This window comes from Gopherus flavomarginatus, chromosome 3 (genome assembly GCF_025201925.1).
Source record: "Gopherus flavomarginatus isolate rGopFla2 chromosome 3, rGopFla2.mat.asm, whole genome shotgun sequence".
Lineage (NCBI taxonomy): Eukaryota > Metazoa > Chordata > Testudines > Testudinidae > Gopherus > Gopherus flavomarginatus.
Window position 1 is genome coordinate 75,283,122 of NC_066619.1, and position 21,264 is coordinate 75,304,385.

The window sequence follows — 21,264 nt, forward strand, 5'->3', positions numbered from 1 at the left end:
GGTGTTCAGCATATTGAACACATATGCTTTTTCCATGTGGATATTGTAAATACATGGAAGAAAAAGTTATTCAAATTGCTGACTACAATTTACGTAGTTTCCGTTAGGAAATGACTGGAGACATGCAGGATCCTAGCAACTAAAAGTTCTATCAGGGCTCACAAGAACACTGAATAATCAGGTTATTACAGAACTAATAGGAAATAAGATGAACCCCATAAAAGACAGAAATGCCACTGGTGAATCAAATACCTATAAAGCAAAGATTAAGCCAGGGACAAGAGCCGAGAAGCCCAATGGACTTTCTAAGGTCCTTTCCCTCCTTGGGCAGGTCCAGACTAGAGCTTTAAATCGATTTTAAGAGCTCTAAATCGATTTAAAGCTGTAACCGTCCACACTACAGAGTGCATAAAATCGATTTTAAGGGTCCCTAAAATCGATTTTGGAACTCCATCTAAACGAGAGGAGTAACCCCAAAATCGATTTCTTAAAATCGATTTTATGATAGTGTGGACGGACATCGAAGTTAATGGCCTCCGGGACGTATCCCACAGTGCTCTAGTGGCCGCTCTACACAGGTAAAGGTACTCTTCTGCTGGCCAGGTAAACAGGAAAAGCCCCGGGAACTTTGAAATTCCATTTCCTGCTTGCACAGCGTGGTTTGCTCTCGCGTTCCCCGGACCACCCAGCAAACCGCAGGGAAGGAGACTTGCTTGTTCGGGGAACGCGAGAGCAAACCGGGGAAGGAGACCAGCTTCGCAGCGGTTTGCTCTCGCGTTCCCCGGACCCCCCTGCAAACAGCAGGGAAAGAGACCTGCTTGCTCGGGGTTCGGGGAACGCGAGAGCAAACCAGGGAAGGAGACCAGCTTCGCCGCGGTTTGCTCTCGCGTTCCCCGGACCACCCAGCAAACCGCAGGGAAGGAGACCTGCTTGTACGGGGAACGCGAGAGCAAACCGGGGAAGGAGACCAGCTTCGCTGCGGTTTGCTCTCGCGTTCCCCGAACCCCCCTGCAAACCGCAGGGAAGGAGACCTGCTTGCTCGGGGTTCGGGGAACGCGAGAGCAAACCGGGGAAGGAGACCAGCTTCGCCGCGGTTTGCTCTCGCGTTCCCCGAACCACCCAGCAAACCGCAGGGAAGGAGACCTGCTTGTTCGGGGAACGCAGAGCAAACCGGGGAAGGAGACCAGCTTCGCCGCGGTTTGCTCTCGCGTTCCCCGGACCCCCCCTGCAAACAGCAGGGAAAGAGACCTGCTTGCTCGGGGTTTGGGGAACGCGAGAGCAAACCGGGGAAGGAGACCAGCTTCGCCGCGGTTTGCTCTTGCGTTCTCCGAACCACCCAGCGCGAACTGACTGTGTGCCGTTTACAGGAAGGGGGGGGGGGGTGAAGCTGTACCCAGAACCACCCAGGACGGGGACTTTGATCCCATCAAGCACTGGGCTAGTAACCCATAATTCCAAAGGGCAGGGACCCGTGCAGGAACTGTGGGATAGGTACCCAGAGTGCAACGCTCAAGCAAAAGATGGACGCCAGGGAAAATGGACGCTCAACATCGATGTAAGTACCTCTAGTGTGGATGCACAAAATCGATTTTATAAAACCTGCTTTATAAAATCGATTTTAAGCACATCGATTTTAGGCTGTAGTCTGGACGTGGGCCTTGTGACTGATTTTTTTTTTAAATTGTTATATAACTGAAATTTTCCTATGCCCACACATGCTTGCTGCCACCAATATTCAAAAACTAGAATATTTTCAGAGAAATAGTGTCTGTCAGCTGCAGCCACCTCTCAATGCCGTCCAGGAGCAGCTTTTGTTTTCAGTTGCATATATAATATATTTAGGTAGGCTCTTTCACAGTTTTCACTAATGGTAATATTTAAAAAAAAAACACAACCTGAAATTTGATTTGCCCTTGTCTCTAATAGTGCCACTGCTTGCTCCTTCAATCCCACCTGTTTTATACCATCTTGCATCTCTCCCACCTCTTGCTTAAAAAAAAAAAATACATATGCACTTTCCCACCTGCCCCTATGCTGTGTTTTGTTTCTGGCATTTCCTGAAGATAACACATTCTTGCTGTATTTTCACTACAGTTGGTCTTAAGAACCCTGGATGGATGCTAATCCCTTTGCCACAGCTGACAAATATTGTAACAAACCAGAAGCAGCTGACCACTGATTTTCGCTGTAAGCATCACACTGACAACAGCAGCTGCATGGAGACTTATGCCACCAGTCCTGATCCGATGCGACTCTGGGACAAGAATGGCAGAATCACTTGCATTTGCTGTGATGAAATAGAGGTACAATAGATTGAAGCAGGCAAGAAGATCTGGGCAAGAATGCTGATTCTTTCACTTTAGCGTACGTACACACACACACACACACACACACACAGTTTGTGAAATTCAAAGAGGGTGTAATTTGCTCCTTTGCAAAAAGCCAGCATGAGGGCTATGCAACACTTAAGTCATTTTTAAAGATGCAAGTAGTATTTGAACTTCTCAGATTCTGAACTCACTGGGGCATCTCATGGGCTCTGCTGCAATCTACATCATAATATTATGCTCTTCTCTCTTGTAGTTGTGGCCAGTATTTGATGCTACAGAAGAACGAACAAATCTGACCACTCTACAAAACAGTGCCATAAAGGAGGATATTTTCACATACACTGTTTTTATGGTAAGCATTTTATGTTCTGCTGTATTTTACACTTTGATATAACACAGTAAGGACTAGACTGTGGCTTTTACATCAGAGCTCTGAATAGGACACAGTGCTTAACTACCATTATCCCAGAAAGAACACTGGAGAGATTGTCTCAGGCAAATTATGCCTCACAGTCTCTCACTATACTGTCCATTTGGATGGATCATGTTTCTCTCCTCTGTTCATCACCTCTGCCCTTCAGGCAGTGCTACTGTGAGATGTCCTTACTTACCCACACAAAAGAGCGGGGTAGAAGAGCAGCTGAGTTTTTGCTTGCCGTTCTTTGCCTCCATTAAGCAAGGACCCCTTAGGATCTAGCCCTAAGTGCCTACAAAAGCTTATCAAAAGCATATCTAAAAACCTATTTTCTTGAACTGAAATGGTACCTCATGAGTCCTTCAAGGGCAAGAGAGAAAATGAGCCCACTGCTGAAATTAGAGCTAAGCAAACCTTGTTCAGTTCAAGACTACTGACTAGGTAAAATATTGTTTGAGTTCCGAGGGTTTACAAAACTAATATGAATTCGTAAACAATTTTCCCTATCATTTAAACCTATTTCTCTTAAAGAGTGATTAAATTTAAAACCATAACAGTTTCTACCCAAAGCGAAGCTGCTGCTCCCTGTTAGCGACTAAGCAAACTCCTTAAGTGGAGCTGCTCGAAAAATGGTAAGTCATTTTTGTGGAAATTAAAAAGAAAATGTTTTTAAAAATGTCTGTAAAATATTTTCCGGTTTCCCTTCCCTTCATCCTTCCATTCTCTCTCTCTCTCTCTCTCTCTCATTTTCCCCTCTTTTCCTTTTTTCTATTTTACAACTAGAAATGGTGAATGGAGAACTAATGAGAAAAGGGGAAGTAAATGTAAAAACTGAAACACAAAACATTTTACATTTTCAAGACTGAAAAATTTCTATTTTTCATTGAAAAAATTTTTTTAAATCATCTAACTATACTTCTAAGAGGTGGTTAGCACAAGCTAGAGCTCTGTGTGCATGTTATAAGGGCCTGATTTATTGATCCAGTTTTGCTGCCTTCGGGCTATGTGCCTCAGGGTATGTCTACACTACGAAATTAGGTCGAATTTATAGAAGTCGATTTTTTAGAAGTCGATTTTATACAGTCAATTGTGTGTGTCCCCACTCAAGACCATTAACTCGGTGGAGTGCGTCCACAGTACTGAGGCTACCATCAACTTCCGGACATTGCACTGTGGGTAGCTATCCCACAGTTCCCACAGTCTCCGCCGCCCATTGGAATTCTGAGTTGAGCTCCCTATGCCTGATGGGGCAAAAACATTGTCACTGGTGGTTCTGGGTAAATGTTGTCAGGCCCCCCTCCCTCCTTGAAAGCAATGGCAATAAATCATTTCTCGCCTTTTTTCCTGGCAGCCAGAAGACGATGACGGCTCATAATCGTACTGCACTGTCTGCGGCCAGCCTAAGATGTATGAGTGGATCAAAACAATAAAGAGACCAGATTTGGTTTGTATTCATTTGCTCCCCACTCCCTCCCTCTGTGAATAGTTGTGGGAGGGATAACTCAGTGGTTTGAGCATTGGCCTGCTAAACCCAGGGTTGTGAATTCAATCCTTGAGGGTGCCATTCTGTGTGACAACCCTGTAAGCCACATCGTCAGTTGCTTTGTCAGAGCAACAGAAGACAACCGTTTCGCACCTTTTTTCAGTGCAGACACCATAGCAAGGCAAGCTTGGAGGCCGCTCAGATCACCACCACAATTATGAGCATTGTAAACACCACGCGCATTATCCTGCAATATATGCAGAACCAGAACCTGCAAAAGCAAAAGCAGGCAAGGAGGCGATGGCAGCATGGTGACGAGAGTGATGAGGACATGGACACAGGCTTCCCTCAAAGTATGGGCCCCAGCAATGTGGACATCATGGTGTTAATGGGGCAGGTTCATGCCACGGAACACCAATTCTGGGCCCAGGAAACAAGCACAGATTGGTGGGACCGCATAGTATTGCAGGTCTGGTATGATTCTCAGTGGCTGCGAAATTTTCGCATGCGTAAGGGCACTTTCATGGAACTTTGTGATGTGATTTCCCCTGCCCTGAAGCACAAGAATACCAAGATGAGATCAGCCCTCACAGTTCACAAGCGAGTGGCAATAGCCCTGTGGAAGCTTGCAATGCCATACAGCTACTGGTCAGTTAGGCATCAATTTGGAGTGGGCAAATCTACTGTGGGGGCTGCTGTGATTCAAGTAGCCAACGCAATCGAAGAGCTGCTGATATCAAGGGTAGTGACTCTGGAAAATGTGCAGGTCACAGTGGATGGCTTTGCTGCAATTGGATTCCCTAACTGTGGTAGGGTGACAGACGGAACCCATACCCCTATCTTGAGATGGGTGGGGTAGTTGTAGCAGCACCTCCTAGAATGGCATGCAGCTCATCATAGAAGCGGCATGTCTGGGGCTCTGACCCGGAGCGCCATTTGCCTCTCTGTTTTTTTGGCAGTCTTGCCTCAGCTCCTTAAGTTTTATGCGGCACTGCTGCAAGTCCCTGTTATAGCCTCTGTCCTTCATGCCCTCTGAGATTTTTTCAAATATTTGGGCATTTTGTCTTTTGGAATGTAGTCTTATAGCCCGGATTCGTCTCCCCATACAGTAATCAGATCCTGTACCTCCCGTTTGGTCCATGCTGGAGCTCTTTTGCGATTCTGGGACTCCATCATGGTCACCTCTGCTGCTGAGATCTGCACTCACCTGCAGATTGCTATGCTGGCCAAACAGGAAATGAGATTCAAAAGTTCGTGGGGCTTTTCCTGTCTACCTGGTCAGTGCATCGAAGCTGAGAGCACTGTCCAGAGCTGTCACAATGGAGCACTATGGGATAGCTCACAGAGGCCAATACCATCAATTGTGACCACACTACCCCAAATTTGATCTGGCAAGGTCAATTTCAGTGCTAATCCCCTCGTCGGGGGAGGAGTACCAAAATTGATATTAAAAGCCCTTTAAGTCAAAAATAACAGCTTTGTCGTGTGGATGGGTGCAGGGTTAAATCGATCTAACACTGCTAAATTCAACCTAAACTCATAGTGTAGACCAGGGTCCAGAAGGGGGAAGGTTAGAAGATACACAGTGCAGCCAGCCAGTGCAATTGAAAAAGTGGGCAAGACCAGTCAAGATTGGATTAAGCCACCCAGAAGATTGCAGTAATTCAACATATAGCCTTAGCTTCAATTTAAAGCTGTTCTCTCTGGTGGAAAGCAGGGCTAGTACCACTGCCTGGCCTTCTCTCAGGAATGAATACCCTCTAGAACAGCTACCCCCATGGCAAAGGAGGTGTAGTTTCCCTCCCACTTTCCTCATGGGGCAATTCTGGCTTATTATATTCATTTTTCTTTTGACATTTTCTTTCTTCCCATCTGCTACTTTCCTGTGTGTCTGTAATTTACTTTTCTGTTTTTCACTCTACCTATTTATCCAATACAGTATGTGTCAGACTTTGGAACCTGCAGTGTTTGAGTTGGTTTGAAATGAGGTAAAAAAAAGTTTGCCTTTCCCTAGTTAAAAGCGAAGTCCAGATCACAGGGTTTATACAAGCGTCTCTTTATCCTCTCCTAACTTCTACCCTCCATTACTTTCTTAGTACATTTTGCAGCCATCACTTCAAAGGTTCTAGAGCATTTAAGGCTCACTATTCACACAAGTCCCAGCCAGTTCATCTATAAGATTGCAATCTTTTTAAAAACATTCTTCACTTTATAAAGGAAAATACTTTCTCCCCATTGTTCCTGAACTTATTTAAAAGAAAAAAAAAAAAAAAAGCAAAATTGGTTTTGCTAAGACTTTCTTGACGCAGTAGTGGCAGAGGGTGGGTTGTTTTTTTTTTGTTGTTTGTTTTTTTAAGATCAGATAAGGCTATGTGGGACTATGGAAAATATATGGTAATCAAATCAAAACTCTGCCAACAAATTGCCCCCTTATTCCATGCCATTTAGACAGTTCCATTTTACTCTGCAGGTTGTAAGGAAGAATTTAGTTGAATGAATTGTATTATTTATTATAGCCATCATTTGCAACTAAAATGATTACCTCCCTCCAGCTTCTCAAAATAGTGAGATTATTTGTTCAGTTCTCACTGCTGCATTTAGTCTGCTGGCTAGCAAAAGACATCAAGCAACAAATAATCAGGACACCACATAATAATGCACCAAACAAAAATGGAGACTACTGAATAGCCAGCAGAATTTTTCCCTATCTAACACTTTTGCAGGAATATGCAAGAACTTTAGTGGTAGAGATTTGGAGCAGTGAAAATTAAACTTCAAATCCTAATAATTCCCACACACAGAGCTTTCATTCCAAAGCAGCAAAAAAGATTTAACCACAAACCACTGATTCAAATGAATGACGAAGGCTCAGCATAAAGGAGGCTCAAATAAGAAGGGTAAATGTACTCCTTTCAGATAACACAATCATCTTTTTCAGGGCCAGTAATTCATGTTTCAAAAGGAACCCATAGCTTCCATAGATTTAACATGATATATCTGAAGTATGATTGATTTACAACATTTTTCTCTGACAATTAAAGCACACTGGCATAGAATTCATGCATTTCTTTAATAGCAAGTTACAGCTTATTTCCATAGGCAAAACTTATCTTGAAATACATGAGAAGATTTATACCCCACCCTGGCCTCTTTGCACTTCTCTGGTGTAGAAAGGGGCCTGGAACAGGACAGATCCTGCCAGCTTAGAATTCCCCAGGGGGAAGTTTCCAACAGTCCTGGAGCTGGCATAGTGAACTCCTTACATTAGGAGGGGTCTTAAGCTGAGAAGTTGAGAGGCCTGGCCAGAATGCACTGCCTTATTGCAGTCCCCAACTGATGATTGTCCAACAGATATATTTCAGAACAGCCCCAAAACTGCTCTAAACTATATCAAGGCAAGAAATAATATAATATAAGGAGATATTCCTAGCTCATAGAACTAGAAAGGACCCTGAAAGTCATTGAGTCCAGCCTCCTGCCTTCACTAGTAGGACCAAGTACTGATTTTGCCCCATTTCCTCACCAATTTCCTCACCAATAACCAATATTTTAAATGAAAGAAAAAGTTTGTAACATACAACACAAAACTAAAATCAATTCTTTTTCTGTTGTGCTTTTTCCCAGCTAGGTCAATACAAGCAGTTAATCATTATATTAATTTTTCATAAATACAAGACTACACAGCAGTAAAGCACACAAATACAGCAAATTATGTCATACATACACATAAGAATAAAAATATTAGCACAAAGCCCCATGTTCCTCTCATCTACAGGTGCACAGGGAAGTAAAATGAGGGAAGAAAGAGGGAAGCTGTGTCCCTCCAACATGTTTCCATGCATTCAGCAGAAGCGTTTCTACAGGGCTGCGACTGCATAGGTCTTAAGGAGGCACCACAGGGTCAGAGAAGTGAAACAGCATGGAGTAGTTGCTGTATACAGCATGCTGTTCTCTACAAAGGGGGTGGGTTTTTCCTGTGAAAATTTGTGAGGAAGTTACTGTTAGGGAGACCAGTTGTATCTAAACAGAATGTTAGAGACAAAACTCTTTATTCACAATAAACAATGTTATACAACAGTAAGATGTGAAACATTTCGCTTCTGCTCCATACACGTTCACTTACATTAATAAAAAATGTTCAAACCCTTCTTCACCTCAAAAACGATATGAGTGTGTGTTTTCAGCAGAACAGCAGCAAATTGTTCACCTCCTTGACAAACTCCACTGCACAAAAGGTTCATAACCCCATTAATACTATGGTTCATACTATTATGAAAGTGAAGCCTGGGAAAGTACCAAGGGTAAGTAAATATCAGCAGAATTGCTAAAAGTGATTGGTGACCTCAATATTATCTCATGTGGAAAATTTGCAATGATGTATGGATGACTAGAAATTAACTGGCCAGCTGGATGGAGGGAATTCTACCCTTACCAAGAAAGGAGATATATGATTGGAAAAAGGCAAATATAGTGTCCATATTTTAAAAAAGGAAGAAAGAGAACCTTGGGAACTACAGACCAGTCAGCCTCACATCAGTCCTTAGCAAAATCATGGAGCAGGTCCTTAAGGAATCCATTTTGAAGCACTTGGAGGAGAGGAAGGTGATCAGGAACAGTCAACATGGAATCACCAAGGGCAAGTCATGCCTGACCAACCCGATGCCTTCTATGATGAGATAATTGGCTCTGTGGATTTGGGGAAAGCGGTACATGTGATATATCTTGACTTTAGCAAAGTTTTGATATGGTCTACCACAGTATTCTTGACAGCAAGTTAAAGTAGTATGGATTGTATGAATGGACTATAAGGTGGATCAAAAGCTGGCTAGATTGTCGGGCCCAATGGGTAGTGATCAACGGCTCGATGTCTGGTTGGCAGCCAGTATCAAGCAGAGTGCCCCAGGGGTCGGTATTGAGGCCGGTTTTATTCAACATCTTTATTAATGATCTGGATGATGGGATAAATTGCATCCTCAGCAAGTTCGCAGATGACACGAACCTGCAGGGAGAGGTAGATATGCTAGAGGGTAGGGATAGGGTCCAGAGTGACCTAGACAAATTGGAGGATGGGCCAAAAGAAATCATATGAGGTTCAACAAGGACAAGTGAAGAGGAAGGAAGAATCCTATGCACCGCTACAGGCTGGGGACCGACTGGTTAAGCAGCAGTTCTGCAGAAAAGGACCTGGGAATTACAGTGGATGAGAAGCAGGATATGAGTCAGCAGTGTTCCCTTGGTGCCAAGAAGGCCAACAGCATATTGGGCTGTATTAGTAGGAGCTTTACCAGAAGATCAAGGGAAGCCATTACTCCCCTCTATTTGGCACTGGTGAGGCCACACCTGGAGTATTGCATCCAGTTTTGTTCCCCCCAACTACAAAAGGAATGTGGACAAATTGGAGAGAGTTCAGTGAAGGGCAACAAAAATGAGTAGGGGGCTGGGGAATATGACTTACGAGGAGAGGCTGAGGGAACTGGGGTACTTGCGGCACCTTAGAGACTAACAAATTTATTGGAGCATAAGCTTTCATGGGCTACAACCCCACTTCATCGGATGCACGTAGTGGAAAATAAAGTAGTTATATATATATGTATATATATATGTATATATATATGTATATATGTGGACAGAGTTGGCAATAGGCTTTGTTGCAAGGATAGGTTCACAGATCTGGGGAGACAGGCCAGTCCTTTCTTCCAGACAGCCCCCAAACCTGAAGCAAATACTCACCAGCAACCACACACCACACAACAAAAACACTAACCCAGGAACCTATCCTTACAACAAAGCCTGCTGCCAACTCTGTCCACATATCTATTCAGGGGATACCATCATAGGGCCTAATCACATCAGCCATGCCATCAGGGGCTCGTTCACCTGCACTTCTACTAATGTGATATATGCCATCATGTGCCAGCAATGCCCCTCTGCCATATACATTGGCCAAACCGGACAGACAGTCTCTACATAAAAGAATAAATGGACACAAATCAGATGCCAAGAATTATAACATTCAAAAATCAGTTGGAGAAAACTTCAATCACCCTGGCCACTCGATTACAGACCTAAAAGTCGCACTATTACAACAAAAAAACTTCAGAACAAAAACAGACTCCAGTGAGAGACTGCTGAATTGGAATTAATTTGCAAATTAGACACCATCAAACTAGGTTTGAATAAAGACTGGGAGTGGATGGGCCATTACATAAAGTAAAACTATTTCTCCATGCTTATTTCTCCCTCCTCCCGCAATTTCCTTACATCTCCTTGTCAATTGCTGGAAATGGGCCATTTTCATTACCACTACAAAAAATTCTTTTTCTCTTTTGCTGATAATAGCTCACCTTAACTGATCACTCTCCTTATATTGTGTATGGTAACACCCATTGTTTCATGTTCTGTGTGTATACATGTATCTTCCTACTGTATTTTCCACTACATGCATCCGATGAAGTGGGCTGTAGCCCATGAAAGTTTATGCTCAAATAAATTTGTTAGTCTCTAAGGTGCCACAAGTACTCCTGTTCTTTTTGTTTATACTCAGGCACTCTCACAACAGTAATCCAGAAGAGACAGGATCAAGCTGATTTAGTTCTGTAACATCACAAAGAATCTGACAAATGGTCTCTTTGTTCTGAAAAGAAAACTAAGCCTCCCCGTTTCCAAAGACCATGATATCTAATATTCATAACCACTCTTATCTTCACTTGGTCAAGCCAAAAGATGAAATAATAGAATAGCTCATCTAACATACTGGCAGCAAGCAGCACACTAGGAAGAGATTGGAGCCAATGTTTTTTGACATGTACCTTACTTCATTGAAAATAGTCATTTAAACTAAAATACTAGCATGCCTTTGAGGATACTAGCTTTCTTCTATGTCATTGGAGCAGGTTCTTGATTTTCACACCTATTATTGTGCTTCTTCTCATATTGTAACTCTTACAACAATGTATTCATCACCTTGTTGTGAAACATCTTGGCATAATTCTGAATAAGATACACATTTCCATAATAAAGGAATATGTGTTAGTTGCATTATAAATAAACCAGATTTTTCCATATATGGATTTCTGCATACATTTTGCCCAAGTTACAAACCCTAGTCCACTGCACTGTACATCCTTATGCATCTCCAGTTTTGCTTTATGAATCATTCATAGTGTGCATTCTGCTACATACTAGCAGTCTGCTATTTTCATTACTGAATGGAGACCCAAGCAGGGTGAAAGAACAACTTTCTGTAGATGACATAGGGCTTAATCTATACCCTAATATTAACATCTCCTCAGCATAACACAAATGCAGAATAGTGTCAATAAAGTCTTTGTTATATGCTAAACTGAATTTTTTCTCTCTTTAGGTTAGTTTGTAAATTTGCAGTTATTAGAACCAGAAAGATATCTGCTAATTAAATCTATATTCTGTACAATCAGAACCTCTAGTATACAGCAAAAGATAGATATAAAATAACTATACTATCTGCTATAGGATATTATTAGTCTCTTCTCAATTATATTCAGAAAAATATAGACCTTTGCACAGCTAAAATATTTCACAAATATGATTCTCAACTTTTTTATATAATTGGTAGATTGCTAATTTGTAAACAGCCCACATTCTCTAACTCTGCTCTGTGCTGGGTATGTATGGGTGATTTAAAATAAAAATAAAAATTGGTAGTCCTCAAAAGTTTGGAAGTTTATATTGCACAATTAACCAGGAATTTGAGATACTTCTTCAAAGCTTATCTGAAATATCAAAACTTTGTTTAGTCTTCAAAATTGGGTTGGAACCATGCCTTTTTAATGTATTTCCAGTAAGGGAGAAAATATCACAATCTGTGATACTTATATGACCCCCATTTCCACAGTATCTGAGCATTTCTCATCTTTAATCTATTTATCCTCATAAATAGAGGTACTGAATTACTAATATTCTCACTTTATAAATGAGGAACTGAGGCTCAAAGAGACTATGGGCCAGATTTTTAAAGGTATTTACGCACTTGAAGATAAAGATTGGGCGTTAGGCCTTAGTTCATTTTTGAAAATCTCACTAGGCATCTACCTACATTGTTAGACTTCCAAATATTTTTGAAAATCTGACCCTAAACAATTTGCCCAAGGTCACACAAAGTCTGTGGTGGTGCAGGAAATAAAATCCTGGTTTCTTGAATCCCATTTAGTTCCCTAATCATAGGTCCATCTTTCCTCTTATAAGGACAACATATGTCTCACTACTAAATCACCCGTACTTCCTGTTCTGACTGAAACCAGGAATCTCAGTAGTCTTGTGAAGGATGAGTTCTGGTGAAATTTCCAATCCAATTTTGCAATACAGAATGCTTCAGAAAAGCACCTGAGCCAAACCCCAGTACAGAAACTTTTGCAATTTTCCCATCATTAGTTGTTTTATATATATCTGAACTGATTCAACCATCTCTAATTTTTAAAAAACAAAAAAACAGTACTGATAACTCATATCCAGTCCTACATCGTTTAGGAAATTTCCACACAAAGTCAGTATTTGACATTTTGTCTGAGAAATAAACTAGTAGCACTTTTGGCATGGGAAGCCATGTATTGAGACATGGACATCCGCTGAATGACATACTACAGGTCTATGCCTGTGGGCATTCCATAATACTTGCATACCAGAAGAATGCTGAAATACAACAGCATCTCATTCCTCAAAGGATGGGTTACAGGGACTTCCTTTAGGGAAAAAGGCATCTTGTAATAGTCCAGCACAGACCATCAGTGACAAAGGTTATCTGTACAATGGAAAGATACCTGTGCAATGGTGAGGGTACCAGATTCTCTTCATTATGTTTGTCCACATATCTACTACTGAATTTGGCATAGTGCCTCTTTCTGTCCAAACCTAGAACTGTACCTGATTTAAATGAGACAAAAATCCTCACTAAACAAACTGGCTAAAACTTGTTTCTATTTCTGAGAGTTAATTCAACCTAGGGATGGATTAGGGATAGCATAATGCGTTAGGAATAGGTACTAATTGTTATGTCTAGCTCGCAGCATTAATGTCCATCTGTTTGGATGGTATGGTGCATACTCTTCAGTTGGTTAAACTTTATCCTAGGGCAGAGGTGTCAGACAGGCAATGAAGGATGGATAACATTTCATAATCTCTAACTACGCTCAATTTAAGATCAGAAGAAGGTCAACACAGTAGGCTGCAGCTATTATGATTCAAAATCAGGACATTCAAATATAAACCATGTATACAGAAGCAGAGTACAAGCAAATATAAATCAAACATTTAAAAGGTTTCTCTTTAAAGCTTATTATTATTCATACAGCAACATAAATATGCATAGTTTTTTACAGAAACGAATGAAAGAGAGTTCCTGCTTTGAAGAGATTAGATATAGCACAAAGCATGAAATTAGGGAGACAAGAGGACAAGGGTCACTGCAATATTATATTACTAGTTTTTAGGTGCATTACCATATGACCACGTGGTGGCTTTGATTCACTGTGTATGCATCTTGATAGTCCCCATTTTTCATAGTGAAAAAACCCGGTGGGGATGACATGAAAGGGAAGAGCATGAACAAAAGGACCAGGCAAAGTTATTTTTAGCGCTGCCATTTAAGCTAATCAAATAGTAATATGACTCATGGGGTAGTGAAGAGTTAATTAGCTGATGATTGTGAACTGCAGTGTAAGTTGGTAATGATTGGCAATATAATAGGAGACAGTGCAGATGCACCCCTGTAACTCTGTTCTTGGATTGGCTGGCATAAAATTTTACACTTACCAATCAAGTATTAACACGCAAGAGTCTTTGTCTAAATATATATATAAAGTTTATAAAATTTATGTAAAACAAAATCTTTTGTACCAAGGTACAGGCTCTCCTTTTTCTGCAAAATAAAGCATTTTTCCTTATCCCTGTCAGGCAGTTATTTAGCTCTCAGCTAGGCAGACCCAATATTTCGGTAACACCACACAACAGTCAAAATGTAGCAGCTAGAACCTGGTTCTCTTCCCTGGAAGCCTACTTCTAGAACAGAAGTGCTGAAATGAAGAAGAGGAGGACATCAGGAGAGTGGGAAAAATGTTTAATCATTATTCAGGCTACAGCAGACTGTGAAAACAAGTCAGGTAGCTCATAAAAATCTCTTTTGTGGGGACAAGGCCTTTTATAGGAGAGTGCAATCCGTGGTGGGCAGGAGTCTTATTGAGAAATCTTTGGCATAGAACATTGAAGTTAGGAATTGGTAGGTACCATAAGTGAAGACTATTCAGGATCTTAAACAGTTTTCCATACTTCTTTAGAATCTCTTTTCAGTTGACATTACGTTTATGCTCAAATAAAGGCACCTCCTGTTTAGCATGAAGTTACTGAATATAAAAGAATTTTCATAAGGATTTTCTTTATGCACAACAGACATTGTAAACATAAGGAAAGGTTTCTTGTCTTATATTAGGCCCTAATAGTTTATATCCACATCACAAAATGTCAATACAACTTAAATGATAGTCTCTATTCTGCAATAAACAGAAGTGTAAAACTAGGCCCAGAAAGTATGTGAAAGTTCAAATGAAAGATTGCACAGTAACTGCCCATATTATGCCATTGCTCGGCTTTTATGAGAGCAATTCCTAGTCCAGCATATTGACACATCCCCTACATATTTCAGACAAGTGTTCACAAGCACTACTTAAGGTGGGCTGAAACTATGGGATATGTCAAAAAGCTGTGTGTCCTACCAGTCATACTTTATTATGACTTTTTTCATAAATAAGGCTTTTACTGGCTTATTATGGTTAAACTCAAAAAACTGTGCTTGTCTATTTTATTATATCTAAAACAAAAAAAAACCTCAGCAGTTTTGTGACAACTATGACCGATCAGCATTAACAAATAATTCATATTTGATGTACAGTAGAATTAATGTTAAGAAATAATAAGACTATGTATCTAAACAGATGCAAGTCAGAAAGCAAATTGGATTTAGACAAACACCACCGTGAAGAAAATTAACATATGAAGAAAAGATCATTGAGCTAGAGCAAAGAGCAGGCAGTCCTCTGAGTTATGTATGTGCATGTGGAAATAATGTTAATGTAGGCTGGGAAGTAACTACTGTGTGGATACACTTGCAAAAGAACCTTTTTAAGTTGTGAAAAAGTATTACAGAAAAACAAGATTGAAAATTGTTTATCCAGAGCAGTGATGGGCAACCTGTGGCCTGCCAGCTGCATGCAGCCCATATGGGTAATCCGCAGTTCGCTGTTCTCAGCCAATGGGAGCTGCAGGAAGTGGCACTGGTGGACCATGGGTTGTATATATTGCTCTAGATCAGTGGTAGGCAATCTGGGATACTTTCATTGAACATTTCCCAAATATGGTCATCTTCCCCAGGGATAAGAAGATTTTTGGTCTAATTTAAAAAAAATTAAAATTAAAAATTTCAAAATAAAATGACAATTATCGTGTTTCAACTTAAATGTCTTTTCAGTTCAGTTTTTGGACACTTAGAATTTCAGTTTTCCATTTTGGGTTTTCCTTTCCCATTTTCTACCTTTCCCTCCTTTTTTCCAGTGGGAAAACAAAATAGAAAGAAACATTGGGGAAAAATCCCACTTTTCACACTGTTTTGTTTTCCAAATAGAAAAAAGTTGGACAATAATAAAAAAGTAGAGAAAGTGGGGAAGAGATTATTTTTCCACACTTCTTAACATTTTCCAACTTTTTTCCAGTTAGAAAATTATAAGTATGAAAAAATCCACTTTCACACTTTCCAGATTTTTTTTGTTTGGAAAAAAGTGTAAGGAAGTGTGAAAAGTGCAATCCCCACCTTTTTTTAAATTCAAAATTTCCCACTGGAAAAATCAGAATTTTTAAATTAGAATTGAAATTTTCCCCATGAAAAAAATTCAGGTTTTGAGAGGAAAATTTACCTGTCCAGCAGGGTATTTTATACAGAAATTCAGTGGGTCAAATCTTTTCCCACCTCACCACCCCACAGCTTCCATGGCCCAATTGACTGCTCTGTGCTGCTCAGCCATCAGTTATTTTCACATATTGAACATTTCACAGTGTAGCTGTTATGGAAAAAATGCTGCTTCTATTAATTTACGCTTCTAGGATTTCCTTTAGGTAAAGATATTACAGCATTACTCGACTAAATTTCCTGTCAGTTTGAGATATACAACGTACTTAAAATTATAGATGTCTGATTATTTTCCCATGTTAAATACAATGTTGTGCATTAAATAGAGCAAAATGAAAAATCCTTACAACTGCTACTGGATATGGGTGAAAAAGATCTAATAAAACAAGGTTTTAATCCAAAACTAGCAAGTGTAGTATCTGCACTCATCATGACTAAAGGTATAATGCTGCAGCATTGCTATACAACAAAAAAATAGCTAAAAGCAATGGAAGAATAAAGAGTTTTCACGATGGGGAAAAATATGCTAAACTTCTTTCCATTTTTATTGTTGATAAAAATAGAATTCAATATCAGTTGGTCAAAAAAGATTTGTAACAATAGCAAACAACTGTTGTAATATTCAGTCCTCATATCATAATCATTCCTGTTCATCTTCATCAGATGGAAAATGCCAAACAGCCAACCTTCTTCCTGTTCAAGTTTGCAGCCCCCAGTTCGTTAGATACTAATTAAACTGTGCACATTCTTATCTGAGCCCAACACCTGAATAACATTTTGGTTTAAATACTCTACCAATGAATTAGTTATCAGGTCCAGCAACTGGTAAAAGATTAAATGGAAAATTAAAGAGAAATTTGATTATAATACCAAAGAGAAACCAGCAGGGCATAGGTAGAAAAAGGTAAAACTGTGAGACTTCATTGTATCATCTGAACAGCAGTTAACTGTTATCACTCAAAGCTAAGAGGACTCAGACCAAAAATTGCCTGTTCCAGCATTCATCAATAAAATGGGGGAGGGATGCCTGAAGGACAGATGAAAGAAGAAAACCACGCCTTCACTGGGAGCTGTGACCATTCAAACCACTTGTCACTAGGTAACTAAATATGGATTTATTAGTCTACTTTTAGGATCTGTTTGGAAAAAACCTGGCCTTTACATCTATAAAAGGGCTGGTTCTTTTACCAGTTTGGTTGGTAGAGGAGGAGACACAAGGAAATGTGATACTTTGACTCTTAAATTTTATCACAAGTTTTTCCTTGGATTGGCAGCCAGCATCATCAATATCTTGCTTTGCATCAGTAGGTGTCATTTAACTTACTTTAAAGCATGTATTTTCTCTTATGCTTATCTGCCAAACTGGACTTTATCTCAGTATCTCTATTATCCTTGGACTGAATGATTCAGCTTGATTCTCCATACATCTTTGTTATTTTGTAATTTCTATCATATTCATTTGTATTAAATAATTCTTTAAAGTGTAGTTTTTCTGAAAGTCCTTACGCACAATAAAATTGAACTGTAATAGAGTAGATTAGGTAGTGTGTTACACTACCTCAGAATCACAGATACAGATAAGACACTTAATGAAGTGTTGTAGTTGAGAATGAAAGAAGCTGTGTACTGTAATACAGGGAAAAAGGTGTTCAGATATTCAAAACATTTTTCTCTCTTACCTGGCTTGCATTGTTAGATCAGATGGGCATGAATATAGGAAACTGCATACCGGAAAAGAGTTATGGTCTACCTAATGCAGTAGCCTTTCTATAACACTGATTTCCCATAGCTTGAATCTACCTTAAATTACCAGTGGCAAAATCAGGATAAAAAGCAATTGTGTAGCCAGGGTAGGAAAGAATGAAATCTCTGAAAAGCAGTAGCTGCCCACCCACAAGATACAAAAACAACTAGTTTTTAATAAACACCATTCTGCTAACTTGGCTTAAAGTACTGTTGTAGTGCATGAATATTCTTGTCTTTTGCTGTTCCATTATCACAGCTGCTAACCTTATGACCCTCTCTGGCAGGCTTGTCAGCTCATACGTAGCTCAGACAGATCCCTTTTTGCCCTTCTCCTTGTGGGAGAGTAACGGAGGACCTGCTGAGAAATAAATGTAAGGAGGAGCAAAGCAGTGGCTAAAAACTGAAAAACAAACATGGAAAATTCCCTGTGGAGGTTGTGAACCTTCTAAGAGCCAGAGCAACAAGTGACCCACAGCTGTTCTCAAGAACAAAGGCCTGAGCAAGAAACAGAGAAGGGGAATATCACTTCTACTTTGGAGAACTACAAGGGAGGTACATGCAAAAGGTCTGGAAAACTCCTACTGAACCAGATGAGAAGAGACAGGGAAAAAAACAAAACACTTTCCCATATGTGCTCAGCACTTTTAAAAATGATTTATATATTGTCAAACATATGCTTATTATTCATTACATCCAGCTATAATGTCTTATTATTTACATAGCACTGAAAAATGTGCTAGACACCTTATAGAGTAAATAAAAATAAATGCCTCAGTCCCTACCTTAAAGAGTTTGTAATCCAATTTTAGGCATAATGCAGCCAGCAAGAAAAAAAGCAAAGGGAGGATGCCAACACAGTGAGGAATTCCAAGTTTTACTGTAATAAGATTGCATTATTATTCAGTTTTGATGTGTGCACTTAATGGTTCTCTTAATTATGCTAACTCATTTTTTCTTGGTATTTCAGAATTAAGGGTCAAATTCAACAATAAAATTTAATTGATCTTCATGTTTTGCAAGGCTGCCAGACTATGGTGGAGAGGAAATATTGAAGTAGAGGCTTTGAGCTGCCATATATCAGTTTCCCCAGTATTGACATTACATTTTATTATTCATTAATTGGACCATTAGGGCCCTATTCAGCACTGTATTACTCCACTGCTGAGTCAGGCCTTGGTTTCCAGTAGACTCAATGAATGGCTACCTTCACATACATCATCAGCTGGACACCAGTAGCAATGCACTCACCATGGATATCTTTGATTATGCAAACATCACCTTGCTCAGGCAAGCGATATTCACATTTTATCCAAATCTGGTTCAGTCATGTCATAAAAAGGAATGGTCACAGTAGGCAAGTGGCTTTTTCACCAAACTATAACTTCAATCTATCATCTATTCTGCCCACTTTCAGGTCAGAGTTCAAAAATATAATATAAAAGAATAGGCAATGCATACAATGTAGTTTCCATATGAAAATGTGGTGTACAATTAGAAATGAATGCAAATCCTTCAAAACCAATAGCTACTTTATCACTCACCAGCACAAGTTTTAAAAGAAACTTAATTTCTTTAAAACTCTCTCAATACCAGTGGCATTGTAACATGAAGTAAGCCTGCACTGCAATAAAGCTAGCTAGAAACTGTCCATCATTTGGAGTCAATCCTAGCATCAATTTTCACTAAGAAATTGACTCTCTTTGTTTCATTAGCTGAATGAGGCCCAGAAGCGATTTCTCTTTTCTTTTTTATAACTGACCCAGCATATTTCAATAGGCATTGGCTTAGACTGCTACATTTCTCCATGCTTCACATCATTCAGTCTTTCCTTGTTTCTTCTGCATATTTAGAGAAACAGTCTGAATTTCATCTCTATTCTTGAACCCAAACATTTTTAAAGCTTCTGATCAGTTAGGGAGCCACAGTCTCCCTGGGAATCTTCTCTGCCCTCCAGATAGACATAATCACTATGTAATTTTATCATGTTTAAACATGACAATAAGGAGTTCACTAATGATGCTGACCATGACTGTCTAGTCAGCATAGATGGAACAAGTCATATTCAGCATTGTATCAGCTAGTTGTGGTATGAAGAAGTCAGCATAGGCTAGAGTGGGCTCAGGGCTAACTACAATTACTTGACATGGTTTTGAACACGATTTGTTTTCTGCAGTGGCACTAAAAAGTTACTGCATACAAAACTCAGAAGTGTCCCTTGAAAAGAACTTGTTAACCATAGGCAGATGGAACAATATTTTAACATTCCTTTCCTTGCTTAGCATCAGCCATTATATAATGCTAGACAAATTAAATGATTTCTGCCACTGTTTGTTACTGAACATCCAAAGGGATTAAATTTCATATATTCAACTATGGATTGAAGGTGCCTGAAGAATAATCTGACCCCCGTAAAATACTAGATTATACTTTATACCACCATATATAAAGCCAAAGAGGGTGTGCAGCAGCCTCTAAAACAGTCTCATAGGCAACAGAAGTATTATATTCAGATGTCCAAGAATGAATGGTGACTTCAGAATGTAGCATCTGCATTGCCTTCTAACCTGAGCACAGCTCTGACACCTTTTCAGCTTTTGTCTCTCTAATGCCAAACAAGTAATATCAAGATGTCCCTGTAACTTATGCTTGGCTAGCAATGAATTGCTTAAGTGAAAAAGAAAAAGTCTGGTTTATAAGGCCTTTTAGTAGCTTTGAATCAAAGAAAAGAGATTTTTTTTTTTTTAAATAAAAACCCTTTTACTGGGAGGAGGAAAACTGACCACATGCAGGGTAACTCCAAATAAACAATCTCCAGACTTCGACTGCAGGGAATTAAACCAGTTTGACGAAAACAGATTAATTTAATAATTCACCCAGCCCAAAAAAAGAAAACTTGATCTACTCTTGTGCTACTCTTTTTCCCTTTTTTTTTTTTGCCAAAAGCAATTGCATTTCCCCATTAGATCATTGCAGAACGATCAGCTTCATTCTGTCTGCTGAGCACATACAGTTCTTTACTACAAACACATGAGAATTATGTTCCACATGCCACTGTTTACTTTTGTGATTTTAATTTGTCAGTTATTCTATAGATAATAGACTTGTCTTTGTTCTGGAGCCATTTTGCAATAATTAAAGCAAATGAAAATGTTAGCAGCAGGCCTGACGTAAAGGGAATTTCATTAAAATATTCATGGCTGTTTCAGGCAGGTTGAAATCACTCCTACACTCTTTGTTTGTAACATGTTTATTAGCTACTAATGCCTTCTTCTAAATAAAAGGCAACTTCTTTCAAAATACAAATTAATATTACTTTAAAGGAATTTAAATGTAACATTGGTCCATATACTTTATCTGTTAG

General features: G+C 39.6%; 1 pseudogene; it reads right to left on the reverse strand.

Moving 5' to 3' along the window:
* LOC127047295 (N-acyl-aromatic-L-amino acid amidohydrolase (carboxylate-forming)-like) overlaps positions 1-3,002 on the reverse strand; it is a 126,155-nt pseudogene extending 123,153 nt beyond the window's left edge.
* Between the last annotated feature and the right edge of the window lie 18,262 nt (positions 3,003-21,264).